This window comes from Podarcis melisellensis (assembly GCF_964234715.1).
Source record: "Podarcis melisellensis genome assembly, chromosome: 6".
Taxonomy (NCBI): domain Eukaryota; kingdom Metazoa; phylum Chordata; class Lepidosauria; order Squamata; family Lacertidae; genus Podarcis; species Podarcis melisellensis.
Window position 1 is genome coordinate 62,103,504 of NC_138538.1, and position 23,996 is coordinate 62,127,499.

A 23,996-nucleotide genomic window follows, 5' to 3' on the forward strand; every position below is an offset into this window, starting at 1 on the left:
GAATGTTTAAGAAATATATAGGCAAAAAGAAAGTGTCTGCAGCAGAATAATGAAGATGTGTTCCATTCTAATGAATGAAGTTTTATACATGATCTCTGTAACTCACACCCGGTTTCAAAATATCCCAAATCCCATGGCTCTTCTCCTGACCCCCAAATTTTTATCTTCCTAGAAATAACTGCAGTCTTAACTCTTTTCTCTTTCTACTACTAGAAATCACTTTTGTACCAGGAGCCAGAGAACAAGAGTTCTGGTTCACACACTACGATAAGCCAAATGATGGTTTAGTGAGAACCTGCAGGCTCCTGGGAAGGAGAATGTGGCTGTTTTGCACCTCCCTGATTACCGTAGTTTGCTGCTCTGCTTTACTGAGATAAGCCAGGAACTGACTTAGCATATTGTCGAAAACCAGGGCTCAAAATTTAACTTTCTCTGAACTAACCATAAGCAGTAACCAAGGTCCACAATTTTGCAAGCCACACTCACCATAGGAAGAAGTCACATGGTCTCTGGCAAGTATGATGAGCCCCAGACTCCCTTCTAATTTTGGACCTGAGTGGATGATCCCAGATTTCTACCCACCCACAAGATTCAGAGGAAACACTGGATTTAGTTTACTCTCAAGAGCACCTGGCAAAGCCAAAGCCCCCTTTCCAGAGTTTAGAGCAGGTCTCGTTAATTAATGGATACTGTTTTGACCAAGACAGATAAAGTATACAAGAAAAAGTATTCAAAAATCATAAAGGTAGTCATGGGAATGAGAAAGCAGAAACAACGAAGCTTGGAAAAGCCCAGCACGTACTGTAGGCTAAAACATGGCACTCAGGATCAAGCTAGACGCCAAACCCATGCAGTTTTCTTGCTGAATGGGAGGCCACTCTTACAAACATGTGCCAAACACAATTCCCATGTCAAATGCAGCATCCAGGACTCTGGCAAATAATCAGTGACAAACAATCAGGGGTGACAAGAGCTGTAGTTCAACATATGGAGGGCACCATACCCTCTGTCATAAACTGCCTATGAATCTTAACATACAAGCAGTATACACCACCAATGTAAGAATGAAATTCTCAATAATCTTTGAAGTCCAGGTTTTGATTAATCTGATTTCTCAGGTTATCTTCCATCTTGTTTTCTTCTCAATTCTACTTAAATTCCTTTAATGTAAGCTTTGGAATTTTGCATTCAGAATTTATATTTTTAAACAAAAACATGGAGAAGGAGGGCCCATTGCTCAGTGATGGAGTGAGTGCCTCATATGCAAAATCTCACAGGGCACAGCAGCTAAAATGATCTAAGGCAGCAGAACTGGGAAAGATTCCCGTCTGGTACTCCGGAGAGTCTTCACCAGTCAGAGATTCAGGCTAGGTCAGGGGTAGGCAACTTAAGGCCCAGGGGCCAGATGCGGCCCAATCGCCTTCTCAATCAGGCCCGCAGACAGTACGGGAATCAGCGTGTTTTTACATGAGTAGAATGTGTCCTTTTATTTCAACTGCATCTCTGGGTTATTTGTGGGGCATAGGAATTCGTTCATTTCCCCCCCAAAAATATAGCCTGGCCCACCACATGGTCTGAGGGATGGTGGACTCGCCTACAGCTGAAAAAGGTTGCCGACCCCTGGGCTAGATGGACCAGTGGTCTGACTCAATAGGAGGCAGTTTCATACATCCAACCCCCTGAAGATGATGATGATGATGATGATGATGATGATGATTAATTTATTATTTATACCCTGCCCATCTGGCTGAGTTTCCCCAGCCACTCTGGGCGGCTTCCAATCGAGTGTTAAAAACAATACAGCCTCAGTATCATTTAAATATACATCTAATACCCAAACACTAGATGCATTGGCTGAATCTCCCACTGTCCAGTTATTTAATGAAAGCATATTATATCCTGTCACTCAGTTTCACAATGTGCAGGGTGTCTTACAATTAAAACAATAAGGGATATTAAAAAAAACCTAAAAACAGCAGACTGGGAGCAAGAAAATACAGCAACATTAAAATAGATCTTAAAAATTGTAATTGTTATAAGTGGTAGATGAGCTAACAGTCCCACAACTCGGATTAAACTGGTAATTTCTCCTTTACTTGGAGCAAATACTGCCAAACCAGAGGAGACTTCTTGATTTACTTCACCCTACTGCAAGTGCAGCCATTTTTATGAATGGAACTCCTACTGTGGGGAATATTCCCAGAATAAGTTACTAGTCACCAGTACTGGCATAAAACAAATTATTTTGTGGATCAAAGGCTTTGGGGCACTTTAAATTGAACTTAATTCTATCTGACTTTTGAGGATGCTTCGATCATTAATCTCCAAAATCTAGTTGGACAATCTCTTTTCTCTCTCTCTGGCTGGGTAAGATTGTCTTCCATGTACACAGTATTAGTGGTGTGTCCATAAATGACAGTGGAGGCCAATTCTGGATCCACACATCCTTCCACAGTGGGGAACATAGGTTTCTGGGTGGGAGTTGATCACGGTGAGAATTTGCCAAATGTGCCTTCCTCTTAGCTCGTTTCTCCCTTTCATCCTGAATTTGTGTTTCTTCAAAATCCACAATGCCTTTTGTAGAGGCTATTCTCCAACTGGAGCACTTGCAGGCCAGTGTTTCCTATTATCGGTGCTTATATTGCATTTTTTTTTAGATTTGCCTGGAGAGTGTCTTTAAACCTCTTTTATTGTCCTCCAGTATTTCGTTTTCCTTTCTTAAGTTGGGAACAGAGTAGTTGTTTTGGAAGACGATAATCAGGCATCCAAACAACATGACCAGTCCAAGGACGTTGGTGTTGAAGAATCATTACAATACAATTATTGAGACTAGCCAAAGTGTCCACAAGAGTGGCAAGCTTTAGAGTTCTCTAGAACTCTTAATCAAGCAAGACACAACAACGAAACAGGGGGCAAGGGAAATGAGGATAATTTTTTTAAGTACAAAAATTAGGTTGATGTTGTAGCCATGAGGTCATGATGGAGACTGCAGGCTGAGTCCCTTCCTGTTGCCAAGTTACAGGTATCAAGTTACACACCAAGGATGAACACCATACAAGCGATGCTGATTACTGGGGTGCTGTTAGGGCAAATTATATTTTAACTACTCATTTTAAGTACATTGTGATATTTCAAACTTAAATGAAACACACTAGTTCCTGATCTACACAGACAACAGAAATAAAGAGAAACATGAGAGTCTTTCATTTACCAAAGTAAGGGATTGATTTTGGGTGGTGCACTTGACAACCATCCAAAGTTCATATTAAAATTATTTTAATATGAAAATTAAAATTAGTACCTAGAACACCATCCAAAGGTAATCCCTGATTTTGCTAAATTAAAAACTGCCAAGTTTCTCTTTACTTCTGCTCTGTGCCTATGCCAGTAACCTCTGCATTTTGCTTAAGACAGTGATGGCTAAATCTTTTACAGGCCTAGGGGCCAACAATGTGGAGCCAACTCTTAAGGACCAACATGACTACCTTTGCGTATTATTGCTCATTAAAGTGTTTTAAAGTTCTAGAGCCTTTGGGCCTGGACAGACTGACAGCATCCATTTAAAAATGTCAAAGGGCAAGAAAACGTGTATTGTTGTTAACCTTAGATGCTATTATAATGCATTAAAAATACTTCTCATGAAGTCACATTGAAGGAATAGAGGTAGAAGAAAAGAATACAAGCTTTAAAAACCCGAAAGTGTTTGTGTTCCCATGCCATTACTAAAAAGAATATGGTTAAGGTCAAAAGGATATTGCAGCAGAAAAGTGGGATGTAATTAACTTAAATTGGGGCAGAAATGGGATAGGAAAACAGCTCCCTCTCATGAACAATGGTACTCAAGTTATTTTGTAGACTAATGAGGACAAATACATTTATATGATATACTAGAATAGACTAATAAGAGATGAGCTAATGCATCTCACTGCCAATGGTTGATTTATTCCTACAGAAACATTATCAATGTTTCATACAATTTAGATTTTAAAATGCAGAATATATTATTTCCTTAGGAATATGCTGTTAAAAATGTAAGCCTCACATTTACCTTTTGAATAATATCTACTGGATATAGGAATGTGAAGCAATTATTTAATACAGTTCAAGATACTATCATCAATATTCATGCAAACACTTCTTTTGATTTTCCAGTATTCCCACAAATTTCAAACACAGACCTGGAACTGAATCAAACAAGCATCTCCTTAAAAAAAAAAAAAAACCCCACAGTGCAGTCCTTCTAAATTAATAACATAAAAAGATCTGCATGTGCAAAGTTAGTATACTGTATTAGGGATTTGCGGGTGGCACTGTGGTCTAAACCACTGAGCCCCCTGGCCTTGCTGATTGCAAAGGTTGGCAGTTCGAATCTGCAAAACAGGGTGAACTCTCATTGCTCTGTCACAGGTTCTGCCAACATAGCAGTTTGAAAGCATACCAGTGCAAGTAGATAAATAGGTAAGGTAAAAAGGTAAAAGAAAAAGAAAAATAGGTACCACTGCGGCGGGAAGGTAAACGGTGTTTCCGTGTGCTCTGGCACTCATCATGGTCCTCCGCGCACCAGTAGCAGTTTAGTCATGCTGGCCACATGACCCAGAAAGCTGACTGTGGGCAAACAACGGCTCCCTCGGCCTGAAAACTGAGATGAGCACCGTACTCCTTAGTCGCCTTTGACTGGACTTAACCGTCCAGGGGTCCTTTACCTTTTACCTTATTAGGGATAATGGGTTTAGACTGATCTGCACCCTGATACATGAACTTTGTTGTATACATTCAAGCCTTTCTTTCCCCAGCTTACAACTATTTTTCTGCAGATCTGAACTTTAAGTAACTTGACCAAGAACACAAAGGAACCTTAATGACTACGCATGGCTCTGAGCTTGGATATTTCTACATCCAAGTATGTCAGTGGCTCATTTAGTTTATTTGCCTACATACAATGCATCCTATTATTCCTCCAGGTGAGGTGGAATGGGATCAAAGGAAAAGGAAGTTATAGGCACAATATGTATCTGTTTGGATACAAAAACATTCACAGATTACTACCAATTAGGAATGCAAGATTATGCATGGTCTTTTTTTGCTGCAACTCTGGTTTAGCAAGGGTGCATCATGAAATGGGAGAACAGTTAAGCACATGAACTGACTCTACCTGTCTTTTGAGCCTTGGAATACAATGTTTAGCCAACATATCAGCCACTTGTTTATTTTCTGACTGCTAACACAAGATCAAAACGATTCTTGCTTCTTCCAGACCTACACTGGAAGCATAAACTTTTACCAGTGCCTAAATCGCTAACACAACAAGAACAGGAACGAGGAAAAAAGAGCAACTGAAACGACTTGCTTTTATATGGCTAAAAGTGAAAGTAAGATGTGGCAAACAAATTGTAGTACTCCTAAACTGCCAAAAAGGAATCTGATTAAAGCAGGCACAAATAAAAAAATATTGCGTGTTCTATTTCTGTTGTACAGAACCCCAGCTGAAATTTAAACACTGGGGACAAGACTTCCCGGTACATAATCCTCATGTAAGCATCACATCAAGGCAGCTGTATCGTGTTCAGATCAACATCTACAAGGCTTTTCCAGAGGAGAGAGGCTCTTGCATAGTTTCATGTCCCAGAGACATAATGAAATTCTACAGGTGAAGCATAATGAGACCTTTAGAAGATGGGAACATAAAAGCAGAAGAGCATGTTCCTCAGTAATGGTGGCACCCAAAGTTGAAATCCCAAAACAAGCACTGTATTGCTAGCACAATATATGGCAGTTTTATTAGTCTTAGTTACAGATTTTTCAGCTTGGAGATGCGCCTCTTTATCTCGAAACCTAAGTACAGCATGGCGTGAAGATTTGTGATGTGGCATTTAAGGAGTGCTGGATTTAAGATGAAAACCAAGATTCAAATCTATGTTTAACCACAAAATGCAATGAACAGCCTGATCCAGTTATTGCCTCTCCCCAATTGTACTTCACAGGGTTGTTGGGCAAATATAAACAGCATGATCCCAAGTATGTTACCTTTGGAGGAACTGAAGAATACCCATGTGACAAATAAAATTAAAATTATTGGGTGGTGGGCTATCTTCAAATGCTTCCCTTCACTATAATACATTTTATTGAGCTGTAATTATTTTTTGCTGTCTGGAAGTCAGACAAAAATGCTACTGATGTTCTCAAGCAATGGGGGCAACATAAATGAATAACTGTCTGATTCCACAATTTTCAAGAACACAGGACAAACTTTAGTACACAGAAGCCCCATGTTAAGCTGAAGACAGCTGCTTTTGTGCGGCGTGTATTTCCATGGATGCTCCACCACCACTCCCAGCCTCCCAACATGGAAACAAATTGTAGTAAGCTTAAAGTAGGATGAGCACTGAAAATTGTTCAATAGCCCTGTCCTTCATACTATTAAGTACTATTGTGTCCCATGGCCACAGATACTGAACTGCATACCAGTTTATGTGTAAGCAAGAGTTTGTCTAGAACAGGCAAGCAATAATAGGCTTGGGAAATAAATTGAGTGTATAATTAGTTATCATAATAGAGCAAAACTTAGCATGAGGACTAAGTTTTCAGACGGCAAGTCTAAACACTTTCCCGGAAGTAAGCCTCACTGGGACTTACTTCTGAGTAAACATGCACAGGATTGGACTGTAATGAAACAGCCAACATAGCCCTAATTACCGCATCAGACACATTAGATAAGACAAAAATTGCTTTCTCCCAGTGCTGACATGAGCGAAGATGTTTGAATCGTGTACAAAAACAACTAGGCAATTACCTCACAGACACGAAGAATAGGTCCCTAATGCTGTAAAGAATGTGGTTGCAGAAGTATTAAAGAGCAGTGCTGATAATGAGCAACACTGGTTTGCCACCCATAACTAAACTATTTTGTAAATATTTTCACAAACCTAAGAAGCTATTTTTATCCAAACAAGAACACTGATAACAATTCAACCATTGCTTTACGAAAGTCATCATGTAACAATGGTAATTTTCAACAGAATAATCTCCAATTTAAGAAATTCTCCCCTTCTGTTCTCCACTCACTCAACCCACAGGAACTATTATTATTCATGTTCCTACTGTGAATCACAAGTTCCTATTAAAAAAAAAAGCCTTCCAGAGATTTACGCCGATTATGCGGAATCTGATCATTAGCCCACCTAGCCTGGGTTTATGTACCCCAGTGAGCAGCAGCTCCCCAAGTTACACTCAGAATAATCCCACTGAAATAAACAGACTTAAATTAGTCACGACTAATTTTAGTCCATTATTTCAACAGATTTGCTCAGAGTACAGCTTTGCTTTAAACCAGAGCCTAGGAATGGCACACTCTCTTTAAAACCAGGTACGTAGTTTGTGGTTGCTCCTGAATCTGACACTGTCCCTGGGTGTGCTGAGTAAAGGAGGGGCACCTCTACTCATTCCAAACACCCCACAGGCCAGAATTGCGGGGTGGGGTAGGGGCTGGAATGCCCTGCCCAGATGGGCACAACAGCCATAACTTTTCCTGAATAAAACAGACCTGGCCACCGCCATTCGTGTCTTAGTATCATCCAGATTAGGGTACAATAACACACTTTTATGTGGGTGCTGCCATTTGCAGAATTTTCATGAAGTACAATGGATTCAAAACACAGTGGTCACAGTATAAACTGGGGCTCATCGTGGACAGCATATAACAACTTTGATACCTGTAATTTCCCGGAACTGAAGCCCAGACATTTATTGAAATATTAACTGCATAATTGTAGAAACTGTGTTATTGTTTTTAGGGACTGTATAATTTTCAAATCTCATTTATTTTATTGTACATGGGTTCTAGATTTGAAGTGGTTTATAAATCTGTAAAATAGTGAAACATTCAGAAAAATGTCTCTGGGTGCTGATTTTCTGCATTGAGCTGACGTATCTTTAGGACACCTACCTTAAGAGTTTACCCCGGATCTCAGATTAACATCAGAGGCTTTGCTCTGACTCATCTGAGACTCAGCCTGCTTATGAACAAATGTAAGCTTAGTATTGTGATGAATTTCCCTTGACATGGTAGGGCAACTGATTTGGTTATTTATTATTATTGAATTTGTAATATGTGCCTATTTTACGGCTTTAAGTACAATTTCCCAATAGACCATACTCCTTTGGTTTGTTTAATTTGCTCTATTCAAAGATTTAGTTATTATATATTTTGCAGTTTGTTTTCAAATACAATGACTGCTTGATAATATACTGTAACTAAACTTTAGAAAAGTAAAAAGCTGTTTTGGGTGGGATATTGGGACAAATGTTGTATTATAACCACTCCTGATTCCCCCCCCCCCCCCGCGCTGTGGTCTTCTTTAGTTTCAGCTCTATTCTTTTACTGAGTTATCTTGTCAGCTGCCTTGATAGCCTTGATGGAAAATAAAAAACATGTGCACTGCCACTGTGCTTTGGATCGTCCTCTATTTGGAACATATTTAACTCTGTTCCTAAACAAGAACTTGCGCGTGTTGCTTAAGACACAATATAGTTCTGGATAACTGACAGGATTTATGTTTTCAGAAACGGGGATCGCCCATTGCTTCTTTATCACAGAACCCTAGACGTAACCCGATATTTGCAGCACCTAGCAGACAGCAATTTATTCTGCAATCTCCATCTTGGAAGAGACACAGACTTCACGGCTACAACATCTCCCTACGTTTTTGTACTGTTTTGTTTCATTTCATGCCCCTCCCCTTCTGCTTTGCTTAAGAACTAGCCTGATAAAGAGTTCTGGAGAACTTGCTCTCTATTTTGTGAATCATTTGTTATGATTTTAACATTATTATCTAGAGGAGACATGAATTTATTTGGAATCTCACCATGTTTAAGGGCACAAAGTTTGCTATCCAAAACTGAGGCAAACTTCATTTGGTACTTGCATAAATCTTTCCGTTTCTGTAGCTTTAACAACAGTTAATAAAAATATAAAAGCTGCAGCTTTAAGTAGCAATTGGGAACCTCAGGCCTGAGTGGGGAGAACCACATTGCAGCTTCTCTACTTGGCTTTCAAAACTATTCCCAGTCCATGCCCCCTATCCCAGGACCCTGCTTCTTAACATCCCTGTTCTGCACTCTCCTCAAGTGCTTCTGCCAACTGAAATGTGTCCTTGAACTGTGACTCTGCCTCTTCCTTGACTGTAGGATCGAAAAAATATTATTATTAATATTTATTAAAATTCTATACCGCCCGTCATCTCAGGTTTACAGGGCGGTTTACAGTATAAAATATACATAACAAAATAACGAACAAAAACAATGCATGTGGAGTGTTTATGCAAAAACCTTAGGGGGGTGTAGCTAAAAATACAGGTTACTGTAAGAGTCACACCTATTGCTCTGCTCACTTTTCTTTGTCTCTGATCCTGCCAACAGCAAGCAGGTGAGTCCCGGTGCCGATGAGGAAATGTGACCCTTAGGCTGAAAAGGGTTCCCCCAGCCTGAGAGAAAGAGGGATGTTTTCAGGCGGAAAGAGGTAAAAATGAGTTGAAGATTACGAAGCAAATGTGTACAAAATGGAAGATTCTGGCATTAAAAATGTTGGGTCTGAAGCAGCTAAAGTGTAAGAAGAAACAAAGTTTAATCCCACTCTGCAAGGTTTCACTATCCAGTAAGCTTTATGTTTCACCTCCATAGCAAGCAAGACTATCATTAAACATGACAGAACTTGTTAAATAAACTCCCTGATGTTCTCTCTGTGAGATTTTTCTTGTGACTAGGCTTTCCGATCAGTAGGCGTCCATAAATCCACCTGCGCTGCAGCTTGCTGGGTAAAGGGCCCCTACTCAGTGTAACCTGAGAAACCCTCTCCTGCCTCTCACCTTGAGAGGGAAGAAGGGGGCCTTCGCACTGTGCAGTGCTTGTGGGGAGAGTTAAGAGACACTCCCACCTCCCCCGCGACAACACACACACACACTACAGTCAGGAAGGGGTGTTTCTTTTAAATTGCACTGAACAGAAGCATACTGTGCATGAAAGATTAAAGCCCACTCCCAGTGTGATATGAGATGCCCCCTTCCTTTCCCAAGCTCTCTAGCAGATGCAGAAGGCTAAGGGGATGGAGAGAGTCAGTGGCAGCTATGGAGTACGGCTGGGTAGTAAGCCAAGCCAACATTTTGTGGATGCTTCCCTTTCATGCTGTTTCCTTCGAGAGAAGAGTGCACTTAATATCCAGCAGACACCAGCTATATGATGCTTCTTATTGTTCTAGCAGCTCACAGTCAAGAGTTACACTAAGTTCAGGCTAGAACAACTACCACTCTTTTCCTTTTGCTTGCAACAGCATCAAGATGACTTATGGGAGCAGTTTTATCAGGTTCTCCTTCATAAAAGCATGGGAGTTTGGTAGAAACTAAACACAAGCAGCTTCAAGGATCAGGAGAATACGGAAAACCTCACCACAGACCCCATAGCTTGCTTTGTTTTCCTTGTGTTTTATTTCCACGGAAGCAGAGGTGGCTCACTGGGTGGGGCAGAATTGCTGCACTAGCTTCCCTGCAAGCTGGATGCTGTTGCTTACTGGGAGGGAGGCAGGCATGGCACACCAAACTCTTTGCCACCTTGTCCTCCCCTCCCCCAGCCCCTCTTGGTAAGCAACAGCGACCCACATGCTGGAAAGCCCAGCAGCTCTGCCCCACAGGGTGAGCCACTTCTGCACAACTGTGCATTAATTTCTTGCTTTCATTTACAAATTCTACCCTTCTGAAACTCCCAACAGAAGAATGGCATGTTTCTTACGGAAATGCAGAGTTCAAACGCCACTAGGTAAATACTGACTACGCGTCTTTGATGGGGATCCGCTGGCCTTCCAGATGTCATTGGGTGATAGCTACCATCATCTTTGACCACTGCCCATGCCGACTGGGGCTGATGGGAACTGGAGTTCAACATCTTGGAGGGCCCCCTGCTTTAGTGACCCTTTCTCCACAGTGTAGCTCAGCACCAACCATCAGCAAAAATGAGCTGGGAGTGTTGCAGGCCAGCACCATTCATCGTCTTTTGGACACATTGGAAACCAGGAGCTGTCACACTGTACTAAGGAAGCCACAGAACTAAAAGGGAATAATTAGCATCATTAAGCCATAATGGTTGGCAAGGAGCACCAGCGATGCAGTATGGTTATGTAGGTAACCACCATTTTATTAAACATTACAGCCAGCCACATTATCTTCTAGCCAATAAATATATATCAGTGCCGAATATCCATCATCAAGCAAAAGCCAATCTGCAGCATAATAGGATAGCAGCCTTGTATGCAGTGCTTGCCTGCTGTCTGAGGCACTGATACTGTTTCTGACCCTACTGTGAGGTCTCATTGGTAACTGAAACTCAGCAATGAAAGCAGATAATGCACATGATGTGAGAACTCAACAATGCTTTGCAGGTACTCTATTCCAGGAGATGGGAGTTGTAGACCAAAACATCTGGAGGGCACCAGGCTGGAGAAGGCTGGACTAGTCTATACCTGTCCATTGTATCTACTTTGGCCTCTGTGCAATTCTGGAAGACAGACCCATCCAGCAACCCAAGGGACCTCAGGTAGCAACCTCACAATAGTCCTGCTTCTTCCCATCAGAGCCAACAAGATGTGGCAACAGCCGATAACTCAAGATGGTTTTAAATGGGGATTCTAGAAATGCACCATAGGCATAATAGCTAAATGGAAGCTCCAGGTTTAGGTCCTGAAAAAAGTTTTACTGTTATGATAGGTATGTTGATGCAATTCTTTATCAATATTGTGGTGGTGGTGGTGTTGTTGTGCACCACCCTAGAATCAACCAGAATCTATAGGCAAGTTACTAGATTAGCACTCTGGTCCTTGCTTGGGGGCTTCCCAGAAACATCTGGCTAGCCATTTTGGAAACAAGCCACTTTGGAAACAAGACGGACCTTCAGCCCGAAAACTCTTCCGACGTTCACACATACACAGAATCACCCTCCATGTTCTCTAACACGGGACAAGAGCCACCCTCCGGGTGCGGACTCCCTAGCACACCTCGTTTCGAGAAAAAGGAGCCGACCCACCCTCTCTCCACAACCCGGCGCTGGTGGCGTGGAAACAGTGGCCTAGCGAGCCCGGGAGGCGCCCGCCCGCGCGCCCCAGCCACGCCTCGCTCAGCGCCCCGCACCGCGGCCAGGAAGAGGCGGCGGGGGCAGCAAGCCGAAGGCTCTCCCGCTCCCCACGACGACGGCTCTGCGCGCCTCGAGCGGCCGAGGAAAGGCAGCGGGCGGCCGCGGAGGGGGCAGTCCTCGGCCCGGCGGCTGCAATGGCGGGAGGCGGGGACAGCGCCCGGGCGGAGAAAGAAGCAGGAAAGAGCAGCGCTGCCTGTGGCCCGGGGAGGCCCTCCTCCCTCGCTCCCGCTCCCTCCGGCGGCGGCGACTCCGCGCCGCGCCCGCCCTCCTTACCGTGCGCCTCGCCGCCTCAGCCCCTTCTCCGGCCGCCGCCGCCCTCGCAACTCGGGACTCCGCCGTCTCTATGGGCGACCGGAGCTGGCCGACCTCTCACCCGCTGCTCCTCCTCCTGCTGCTGCTGCCTCCGCTGCTGGCTCCGCCTGGCCCCGGGCGGGGAAGGGACGAGGCTCCTTCCTGGGCCAGGACTGCGCGCTGCTCTCGTCCGCCCAGCAGCGCCTCTGCCAGCGGGGAGCGGATCCGGGGGCGGGAAGAAGCGCCCTCTCCTTCCTTCCTCCCTTGCTCGGCTCCTCGGAGGCAGCAGGAAGCCTCTCTCCCGGGCAGGGTCCGCGGCGGGGTTGGGGAGCGGCGGGAGCCCTGAGTTACCCCGCGGCCCTAAAGCACCTCTGCAGAGTTTCGTTTTAAGGCAGGAACAGGATGGAGCCCGTGGCCACCGCCAAGGGCGGGCGGGAAGTGGCTGCTGGTCGTTTTCCCTCCCTAAGAATTGTAGACTTGGAAGGGTCATCTAGTCCAACCCTCTGCAGCGCGGGAATCTCAACTAAAGCATCCATGACAGATGACAACATCAACACTTTTATCATTTGTATGCTGCCCATCAGACTGGGTTGCCAAAGCCTCTCTGGCCGGCTCCCAACAAAATGTTGAAAACACAATAAAACATCATTAAATACTCCCCTAAACAGGGGCTGCCATCCAACCTCTGCTTTAAAACCCTTCGAGTCTGAGGGAGCCCATCCCACTGTCAAAAAGTTAGTTGGAATCTCCTTTCTTGTAACTTGAAGCCAGTTGGTTTGGGTCCTACACTCAGGAGCAGAAGAAACCAAGCATGCTTCCATCTTCCATGTGATAGATATTTGAAGATGTGATATGATACCTTCTCTCAAGCAGGCTTCTCCTTTCAAGGCGAAACACAGGCCTCTCCTGCGTTCATTCTCAAATTTGGGGTAAAACTAGGAGGCGATGTTTGTGTAAGGAGCTGTGTGAGCTCCATTCTGGTATTGAAAAGAAATTATTGGGCTGAGCGTGTGCTGAATTTCACATGCGTAAAATTGCCTTGAGACAATTGTGTATAAGGCAATTAATAAATTAACAATTATAAAAATAAAATAATAACGTTTTGCACCTGTTGGTGGACTTCAGGGTTCTATAAACACAGACACACACAGTAGATCCCACCCGCCTGAAGTCTGCCCACTCCTGGTAGGCCTGTATGTTGACTGTATCCAGTTCTTAGACATACACCAGAAAAGTCCTAATATCTCTTTAGGCTATCTAACCAGATGCTCCCAGGAACCCCACATGCAAAGCATGAGGGCAACAACCTTCCCTATCTATTCATTCCACCAAACACCCCACTGCATTTGATTGTTCCATTTACCCATCATAGCTAATAGTTGGAAGGAAGACTTACCAGGAAATTGGGCTTCTTTTAATATTGTTGTGATATGCTTGAAAAAAGCCCAACTGGCTTAACATGGTTCTGTAGTTCTGGCTATTGACATATGTTCAAATCCATGCCCGGCCATAACTCAATGACCTTGAACAAACTGCTGTATTTATTTTTATTACATGTACTTGTTAAATTTATAGTGTCTCATTTAGTCCAAAAAGAGCCTCCCCCATTTCCCTGTCAGCCCAATTCCACAACTGTATATAAGAAATAAAAATGACTTCATGTGGAAGTATGAACTAAACACAGTGAAGAATCAAAAATTATAATCAACACAGAGGAAAGGACATGCCATGAAGCTTCAAAATCTTAACATAACTGAACCGAGACATATTCATTAGGCTAGATCACGTTGAAGTCTTAATTATGTATTTGAACATCTTCAAGAACAAAGCAGAAAACATAATCTGCTGCTGAATATATTATATTATTGAAAATGATTTGCAATGAGTTTGCCTTAAAAACAAACAAGCAGGTATTTTATAGCCTATGTTCTCCTCAGAAGACTTACTAGTTGTGAACTATAGCTGAGTAGTATACTAAGAGTTCAGGGTCATGTAGATTCAAGATAGTGAAAAACCTCTCTCTTAAATGTGAGTCAAATGGTTGAAGATGATAATAATGGAACAGTTCCTCAGAACATGTCTCATGTTTGTCTCCATTTATTTCCACCCAGTCATGCTGACATACTAAAGAGGAAAGGTGAAATGCTTTTCTCAATTGATATTATTTATTTAATCTATTTATATCCCACCTTTCTCCCAGGTTGGAATTCAAGGTGACTTACGAGGTTTTAAAAGCATTGGTATAAAATGCAGAGTAATAAAAACAAGCTAGTTCAAAACAATAGTTAAAATGCAAGAGAATACATTTCGAAGCAGCATTAAAGTACTGATTGCCCTGAGAGCAGCTCAATAAAGATTGTCTGCACCTATTGCAATATAGGAAGCTGTGGAAAGAGGACAAAAAGGGAGCCAATCTAACCTCTCTTGGAGGCAGTTCCACCATGTGGGAGCAGCCATAGAAAAAGCCCTCTCGTTACATCACCAACTGGGCCTCTGGCGGTGATGGGATGGAAGAAAGGTGCTCACCCAAGGATCTTTAGCACCTGGGCAAGGTTCGGAAAGGGAGATAAATTGCTTGGGTTACCTGGCCCCAAGCCATATAGGGCTTTATATGTCATAACCAGTGCTTTGAATTGTGTCAGGAAATAGACCTGTTGTAGGCAGTGTAGTTTTAACTGGAGGAACGTGCTCCCTGTAACCAGCCCCAGTCAGCCGTCCGGACCAGCTGAAGCTTCTGAACACTTTTCAAAGGCAGCCAAGAAAAGTGCTTTATGTTAGTCCAACTGGGATGTCATTCAGGCATGTGTCACCATGGCCAAATCTGACATTTCAAGCAACAGGCCAGCAAAGACAAAAGAGTATATGATGAATCCTAAGATGGTAACATTTGTACAGAACAACTATGCTAGTGGAAGGTACATCTAATCTAATCTAACTGAGAAATAATGTCAATGTTCACCTTCATAATATATATATTTTGAAGGGTAGCCTTGTTAGTGTGGCTTTTTAAAGTGCTTAATTTAAACATCTGCAAGGGATTGTTCAAATTGGTGCAAATATTCTCAGTTAATTATAGATGGTACTACTGGAGATCCATCTCAACCCAAAATTCTTCCATTGTTCTGTTGCATCCATGATATCTATTTGCCAGGTGTTGCTTTAAGCAGTTAATCTACACATAAAGGCATTTAAATCAAAGCATTAAATTTTAGATCCTTCAGACAATGCACATACTTTTGTAAACCAATAAAATCTTTAATACATTTATATATATTTTTTAAAAAATAAACTTTTTGATGTGTTTAAACTGCTATAATTTAAATATTCTCAAAGGGTTGCAGTCAACTAACTTTTACTCAGAGTAGTCCCACTGAAATGAATGGACCTAAGTTAGTCACGGTCGTTAAGGTCGTTAATTTCAATAGGTGTACCGTGAGTGCAAGTTGAATGCAACCCAAAGGCTCGCTCTTACATTTATTCCTAGGTGGTACTTTCTGCAAATAATCACATTTGGCCAGAAGATGGCACTATCCTGTTTGAATAGTTACCATTAGGCCCACTAGTGGACTATCCTGAAAAAGGCAAGAATGTAGGCACTAACCTTTTATTAATGTGTGGGCAGATGAGCCTTAACCATGTAGGGCTTTCTTGGAAGGTGGTGCTGGGCTCTGTGGTTTGGCCCATTGACCTTCAGGGTCTCTCACAGTTTCATGCTTCTCCCATGCTATTTAGCATCTACAGGAAACAGCTGGAAAAGGTCATCCAGAGTTGGGAGTTGGGTGGCATCAGGGTCAGCCCACATATGAGGCCTGGTGAGGTGAACACATCTGGCCACAGGGCCCACAGGGGTAGCAGACCTCAAAGTCAATCTTTATCCCCCCCCCCTAATTCCCAGTGTAGATCTTCGCTTCCTCCTGGTTTCTGATGTAGACCCTTTCCTCCATGGTGGGTGAGTGGGGGGCACAATTTTGTGGTTATCTCAGGCTAGCCCTGGGTACCACCGATATAAAATGATCCTGAACTACACATACCGTATATAGCAAGTCAACCACTCCTGTGCCACCCTGCAAGTGAATCCGAATGTTGCACTCAAAATAGACTACCCAAAATTACGAAGATTGCAGATAAGTATATTATTTGCATAAATTATTCTGACGGGGGAAATGTTTTTGCAGAATGGGTTTTTTTTTAAAGTATGAGTCATAGAAGGCAATTAATGCATGTGCAAGGACAGCAGATATCAGGGACAATATTTAGGAGCTAAAGGTGCAATGCTCTACAGGTCAAATGTATAGGGTTGCCTATATGTGTCAGAAGTAATTCCCATTTTGTCCCATAGGTCTTGCTTCCAGGTAAGTGGATATAGGCTTGCAGCCTGAAGGAATGAGAAATGTGGGGGGGAACATGGTCTCCCATTTCCTTACCACTGTCCATTCCAAATGCTTCTTTAGGTTAGTGAGTTTTTAACCAAGCATTGCCTTCATATATTCCATCTGTTCTCAGCAATCATGAGGACCAGACACTTTAAATAAAAAATAGGGAAAAAAACTGGAATTCACAGTTGGCCATGCTGTAAGACTTAGAATTTTGTTTTACATGTTTCGTAATAATAGAATTAGTTGAAGATTATCAGAACTCCATAAATACTTTTGAAACATCTGCTAGATGTCACTCAAACAGAATGGTAATTTAGAGAACGTTCTTCAGAAAAAGTACATAGACCGTTGTTTTTATTCTTATAGCAAAGATGAAAGCACTACAAATTCTGCATTTTACTTTTGTCATCCCCAAAAAGTTTCATGACAGCTTTTTTACAAAGATAACTGGATACTGACTGTGAAATGGAAGTGGAATGCATGTTCTTCTTAAACATTAGTGTGGATTATTTGTTTTAGAGATAAAATACTTTCCCTAAACTCTTTAAATGGATATCCACTGTTAGATAGTCATTGGTTATTTCCCCAATACTATGACTATACTTAGGATCCAGACAGATCCCGTTGGGGGGTTTGGGAGTGCCATTTTTCCTCCTTCCAGTGGCAGCCCCTCAGTGCCCCATAGAATACTTCCCTAGATAATCTGCTACCTTGGGTGTGGCATTTGGGAAATAGAAACCGTTGCTTAAAGGAAGAGACTGAAAAGCCTCTGTGTGCACACAGAATCACATGCAGCACTTGGATGTCAGCCCGAACCCACAAGCCGAGACAACGAAATCCTGCTTGATGCAATGGGATCTAAACACTGTACATGTCTTGAATACAAATAAGCTTATCTGTGACATTAAAATAAATAAATTGATTGGATATTTTTGTACGTGTGCATGTGCAATTAAACATCTCATGCAAAGGCTGCATGAAATCCTGGAACTATTTTTTTGTAGCCTTACTTCACCGGCAGGATAGATTGTGATCTCCTGTTTATATGATGTTCTTTTCCCCTTTCCTTTTGACTACAGTGGTACCTTGGGTTAAGTACTTAATTCGTTCCGGAGGTCCATACTTAACCTGAAACTGTTCTTAACCTGAAGCACCACTTTAGCTAATGGGGCCTCCCGCTGCTGCTGTGCCACCGGAGCATGATTTCTGTTCTCATCCTGAAGCAAGGTTCTTAACCTGAAGCACTATTTCTGGGTTAGCGGAGTCTGTAACCTGAAGTGTATGTAACCCGAGGTACCACTGTATTATTAGTTTTCAAATAAATAAACGTGAAAAACATTTGAAAAGTTTAATGGAATTCTTAAAATGTATTTTTTTAAAAATATTTTTTACAGTTTCATGCTTGCAAACCTCTTAGATCCAACAATGAAAAGGCAGATATAGTTGGTGTTACTGATTGCTAATCTACTGAGGCAAAAAGATAACCTCTGAATAGATCGGGTAGTCTATCTTTGGATAGTGGAGACTATGGGAAATATAGATTATTGGCATTATTGTGTCAACAAGACAATCCAAGTCTAGAGTTCCCTCTCAGAAGATGCCTTCCTTGGGAAGAGCAATCCTACGGTATATTCGCGTTAGACCAGATTCCTGCCGGCAGAAAGACTGCCATGTCATGTTCAGCCCAGGAAAGGAGGGGGGAAACAGCCAGAAAGTACAAAAACGTGCAATGCTCACAGACACACATCCCCCACAGTGACCTTGAAACACCATCAGTGACAACCAATCAGGGACTGCTTGTGACCACACCCAGGTCATTCTTACACACGGAGCCAATGAATTTACCTGTGGCGATCACACAGGGTCCCCGGACGTTTCACCGTCTATTGATCCCTGTGCCACCACTTTATTTCTCGCTGCCACCACCCAGGCCCTACTCGGTACAATACTGAGTCCAGTCAGGGTTAAATTGGAACATAAACTTCTGTTTATTTATTGCAGTTTAACAAGCGTGTGGTTTCATAAATGGTATCGGTCAATTACAATCATGGGGTGCCTATCCAGACCTATAACTTCCGCTACCTGCTCTCACTCACTAAACCACCTCTCAGATATTTACCTGTCTTCCTAGCCCCTAACTGTTCCTGACTCAGCTTATTTCACTACACTAACTCAACCTACCCACAGACTCTATCCCAATTCACTCCCACTCCAGCCAACCACCCAACTCCCAACGAACTCCCCCAGAGCTGGTTTTATAGTCCCTCTGACTCCACCCCCTGGGTTCTGATTGGGTAACCTGTTTAACTATTTCACCTCCAGCACTCTCATATGTTAACGTCACATAACCATGAAAGGGATATAGCCCCACCATATCACCCCTGCATTACCACACACAAAAAGCAACACAACTCCTCCATAGCCAGAAACTACAACTAGTGACCACTAGTGCCCCAGGCAGCTATCCAGGCAGGGAGTTGAATTTCCTTATGCAGCCTACAACGGAATATTCTGTTTAGCTTAAAAGATTGCAAACTCTTTTACCAATTGCTTTGGGCTTTTGGAGGCCAGCAAAAACACAGTGGCCAGAGATACTCTCCACCCCAAGTAACGGTTCTGCTGCTGGGCTGTTCAGAGTTTCTCAGTGCCTAAACTGTATGTGATTCTCCCTGCAGATAGCACTTGCCCTGGTAACTTGGTTGCTGTGTGTTCATGACCTATTGGACAGTGTCTGTGCCACCGATGAGTGACAGGCTTTTCCCTCCCCTTCTAAGGCAGCCAGATACCTCTTGCAGGAAGCCCGTGAAATGTTTCTCATGGTTTGCTGTGTTAAAACGGACATGGTGCTTTAATGCAGGCAGTTCTAAATCACTTAACCTTCTCTGCAATAGAGGAACAAAATGAAGTGGATGTTAGACCATCCTCTTATGTAATGCCAGATGCGTGCATTCAGAGAGCTCAGATCTATCTGGGATACCTTTCCAAGTTCTTCAGGGCTCACCTCTATCTGGAATCGCTTGGGACGGAAGGGACAGGGCCACCAGGGATTCTGTGGACTGCATGAGATGCAGCCACAGGCCACCAGTTTCGTCTAAAAATTAGTTCCAAGGAAAACACATTGGCAGGCTGCTGAAACTCTTTTGCAAGGTGGTGCCTCCAGGCAATCCAAAACTGTGTACAGTATAGAAAGGGGGTGCATGGGTATGTGTGTAGGTGGCAGAATAAACATTGGTGCCAAATCGCTACGAAATGCAAGACTCAGTGGCAGCTCTGTGTCAGATTCATGATAATGCACATTTTCATGAACTCTGTTATGTACTGAAGTTCTCACCCTGGGCCAGCCTGGGGATACTGTAGATAGTTTTCACTCAGGTCCATATATGCAAATAGGGAATTGAAAGTGACATTCAGTGATTGGATAGTTACAGAAAATGGTTACAGTTGCGTTGTAGTGGAGCTCTATATAAGCAGGCTGGCTGAACCCATCAGTTCAGTTCTGTTCTGGCCTGTGAATAAACAAGAGCTGTTTGAAGAATCGCTGTGCCGTCTGATATGTTCACCCACAACTTAACAAACTCCAGCCTGTATCTCTTGCCCTCCGAGGAGCGGCTGCAGTCTCCATGGGCAGGTGTTCTGCAAGGCTGCTGTGACGTGCAAAGTGGCCTGCCTGATTGCGCGGAGAGTTTCCATGGCACTGCCAGCCGCCGAGAGTGTCCACACAGCAGGCTGCACATTACAGCAATCGCTCGGAGCAATAATCACACGCTGCTTCAAGCGGCCTCCACCACATGGCTATGATAACATGTAAACTAGCCCTAAGTAAGTAAATGAATAGATTAAACGTGTCTTTAATTATATCTCTTCTTGAGCTGCTGCAGAACCTTTAGGCTGCTACAGGATTCTGCCTGGCCCCCCTCTAATCCTCTCTTGTTTGCACATGATGGAGACAGAGCCGAAAATCAGTTTTGAGCGTGAGTCACTCTCCCTCGGGATTTGGTGCTCCCCAGAAGTGCATCTCGGCCCTCCTCCATTTTGTGCTGCAATTACTCACCTTTGCAGAACCCTTATTATTTCATATGTAACAGGGGGTTGAGTTCAGCCAAAGGACATGTTGGCATAATAAACCTTGAAAACGGAAGAACTGGCCTCAGCTGTGAATTGGTTCAGACTAATTCTATGGATGGCCCTTCACCTTAGTTTTCAATAGCAATCTTCTGCCAAGTGCACTTTCAGTCATACAAATATAAAAGCTACTTCCTAGGGATGGTACATCTAGTTAATAAAGAAGCTGAGATGTACATGTTTTTGAGTTTCACGTGCTACTGTTTCGTGAATATGAGGAGAAACAATATTTATCTCCCAAAGATGATGAATTCAAATCAGGTTGTGCAATTTGCTGTAGGATCTCAGATTTTAAGAACTCAGGAAGAGCTTGGCACCTCATTATAGGAGTGGGGCTAGTAAAATGAGTATCAAATCTGAGGGCCCTTCCCCCAGGCACAGGGGTGGGAAATGCAAAATATACACATTAGTGGTAATGTAGCAGTAACAGGGATCCACTGCCAGGGGCACAGTATCCAACTTGCAGCCACATTTAAAACACGGGTAGAAGAAGACGATTACTTCAGGGAACAGAGCTTTGCTACAAGAGGTTCCCTTTGCATACCCGAAGGTGTTCAAAGCTCGCCCACCTCCCCCTAAATCCCTCCTTGCATTATGAGGGAGGATTATCTTTTTATTTTGCCACTAATCTATGTAAAGATGGACATGGGTCATGTTGTACCATTGACACACCAGCTGAGACAGAGACATGGAGGGGAGGGGGTGTGACACATGCGTGCCAGTTTCACAAGCAATGTCCCACAGTTTTTCTACGAAAAAAGCTCACAGGTGGATATTAATCCTTTCCCAGAGGTTCCAATGCCAAAAATAGAGCTTCCTTTGTCACTCTCTGTTCCCAGAGTTTGACTCATCCTATGACTGAAGTTTAATGGCTAGATCTGATTATTCCAGTTGTCTCTCTCACCTCCCTAGCGCTTGATCATAAAAATGTACAGCTGAAGGTGACATGATGGTCCTCTAGTTTATTTCTTTGTATTATAGCAAGGTTCCTCTCATCCAAATATAGCTTGCAGGTATATATAAAGGCATCAGATGCACTGAATAACTACCCCTGGCAGGCAGCCAATAAAATCCTCTGGAAGTAGCTGTAAATAGATTCCCTATACAGCAGGAGAACCTGTGACCACTCCAGGTAGATATTGCTAGACTACATCTCCCATCATCCTGGACTATTGAGCATGCTGACTGGGGCTGACTGGAATTTGAGTCCAACGGCCTCAGAAGGACCACAATTTCTCTATTCCTGTTTTGCACAGGAATGAGAAAGACAAGATAATTTTACCATGTTCTTGAGGCACCGAATCCTGACTGCTTCTCATCTGCGCTGCTTTCTTTCTTAGAGCTAGGAAAGTTTTAGAAACGATGTTCATGCATGCTTCTTAAATTTCCCACCTCCTGTTCTGAAAACCCTCTCACTTCTCTTCCCTGCCAACTCCTTGTGCTCAGAACCTCACCTGCAAATTCACAATACACTCCTATGTGAAGATGACGACTAGATGACAGCTACACAGTCCCAAGCCAAGTATTCAAGGTTATGCCTGAAGGTGCAATCTGAAAATAGACAAGGAGGTGGTATGACCTTGTCCAGTTTCTTGATAGCATTTCACTTGCTGTTGTCATCAGTGGCTCTTAGCACAGAAAATGTATGAAGATTAGTAACAGGACAATGGTGGATAATTGGAGATAAATGTCATCAGGGAGTCTGCGTGGTTCTACTATGGGGAAGAAATGAAAGCAACAAACATCCTGTTTTTGCCTAATTGAAGCTTGCTTTCAGATTTTGTTCATTCTGCTGCATCAGTGAGAGAAGCAGAATCTGGGAATGGATGGGAGAGACAGGCTTATGACTTCAAAAGCATCCAAACTCATAGACAATATAAAATGTACAGGGGCTGTGATTCTATGCGAGTAATCTCCATTGAACACAATGGGATTGACCTCTGAGCAGACACGTATAGAATTGTGCTGCAAGCATATAATAGCATCAGACAATGTGAATCAAATTACCAATTGGTACAGGTAGTGGGAAATTGCTGCATCATTTCTTAAATGCAGTAGGACTACATATAATTTTTTTAAAAGAGAGAGACAGAGAAAGAAGCCATGGGCCTATCATCTTCTGATTTTCCTAGGGCCAACCTTTGAGCCATTAACCCACATTTCTTGAGAGTTTGGGGATGAAGCACAGTTATGATTTGCAGTCCTCAAACTTCAGTTTTCACAATGTTTCCTTTGCTTTCTCTCTGAGGCTGAAGAATCTGTATTCATGACAAGCCTCTAGGGCTGGGATCACACTACTGTTAGAAAGCACTTACGCAAGGAGGAAGCATGGCAGGCGTCAGAAAGGAGCCAGTCCTCTGGAGAAAACCTGTCTGATTCATGTTTATGAACTGCAGTGTATCAAAGGGAGCCAGCCCTGTGAATAATAGCAAAGCATGCGCACGATGCTGAAATATGACTCAGACAGTGCCTCATCATTAAATTGTGCTGTCAGAAATATTGATTTACTGCTGGGTGCAATTGCTTAAAAACAATAAATAGGTCCTGGTGGGAAATTTCTCCAACTTGGTTATACAGTTTTAAAACCCTACTTTTAAAAACAAGTTAGCTGCATTTTAAATATGCTCCCCAATTTGCATTTATATGAGTAATTACTTTATAGCAGTCTATATATTTTGTAATGTTCCTGAGTCTGGATGCTTCTTAAGTCATAAGATTAAGCAAAGAGCTAAAGGACCCCTAGAGAGAGAGAGGAGTGATTAAACATTACTAATTAAGTAGTTGCACATTCCATAGCCGTGTGTTGCAAATGAGGTCTATAAGATTAGCAATTTGCCCTGTATTTGATTCCCCAAGAACCCTTCACTCCAGCATTGTGCCTCCCATCCCATAAATTAAGGGTGGGCAGAAGGTAGATAAGGATCTATGTAGATCTCTAGACCATAGGAAGCTGCCTTATACCAGGTCAGACATTTACTGCATCTAGTTCAATATTGTCTATGCACAGCAGCACAGGTCCTCCAGTAGTTCAGAAAG

The 23,996-nt window shown here is 42.8% G+C and overlaps 1 protein-coding gene across 2 annotated transcripts in view; it reads right to left on the reverse strand.

Moving 5' to 3' along the window:
* The window catches only part of GNG12 (G protein subunit gamma 12), a 40,360-nt gene extending 27,501 nt beyond the window's left edge, over positions 1 to 12,859 (reverse strand). The window contains exon 1 of one of the 2 annotated variants that reach the window (XM_081915911.1): positions 12,445 to 12,859. The gene's annotated coding sequence lies outside the window, so the exon portion shown is untranslated. The remainder of the gene's footprint in view (positions 1 to 12,444) is intronic. The other variant, XM_081915910.1, reaches the window with a different exon arrangement.
* Between the last annotated feature and the right edge of the window lie 11,137 nt (positions 12,860 to 23,996).